We start from the raw sequence: 851 nt of genomic DNA on the forward strand, positions 1-851 counted from the left end.
CAGGCCAAAAACTGGCCAAAACGGCCCAAAAACGGGCCAAAACTGGCCATTTTTGGCTGCACGAGCGAGCGGCGAGCGGCGGACAGCGAGCGAAGCGAGAGGCAGCACCGTCCCTGCTATACGAAAGCCCCATCCAGCCCTGTGCCACCCGGGGGGTTCCAGGGTGCTGAGATGGCTGACGTTTTGCTCCGCTCTCGACGGTCACCGCGCAATGCAAGAACAGGCCAAAAACTGGCCAAAACGGCCCAAAAACGGGCCAAAACTGGCCATTTTTGGCTGCGCGAGCGAGCGGCGAGCGGCGGACAGCGAGCGAAGCGAGAGGCAGCACCGTCCCTGCTATATACGAAAGCCCCATCCAGCCCTGTGCCACCCGGGGGGTTCCAGGGTGCTGAGATGGCTGACGTTTTGCTCCGCTCACGACGGTCACCGCACCACGCAAGAACGGACCATAAACAGGCCAAAACAGCCCAAAAACGGGCCAAAACTGGTCATTTTTGGCTGCGCGAGCGAGCGGCGAGCGGCGAACAGCGAGCGAAGCGTGAGGCAGCACCGTCCCTGCTATACGAAAGCCCCATCCAGCCCTGTGCCACCCGGGGGGTTCCAGGGTGCTGAGATGGCTGACGTTTTGCTCCGCTCACGACGGTCACCGCGCCATGCAAGAACGGACCAAAAACAGGCCAAAACAGCCCAAAAACGGGCCAAAACTGGCCATTTTTGGCTGAGCGAGCGAGCGGTGAGCGGCGAACAGCGAGCGAAGCGAGAGGCAGCACCGTCCCTGCTATACGAAAGCCCCATCCAGCCCTGTGCCACCCGGGGGGTTCCAGGGTGCTGAGATGGCTGACGTTTTGCTC

Source organism: Musa acuminata, unplaced genomic scaffold (genome assembly GCF_036884655.1).
Source record: "Musa acuminata AAA Group cultivar baxijiao unplaced genomic scaffold, Cavendish_Baxijiao_AAA HiC_scaffold_713, whole genome shotgun sequence".
Classification (NCBI taxonomy): Eukaryota; Viridiplantae; Streptophyta; class Magnoliopsida; order Zingiberales; family Musaceae; genus Musa; species Musa acuminata.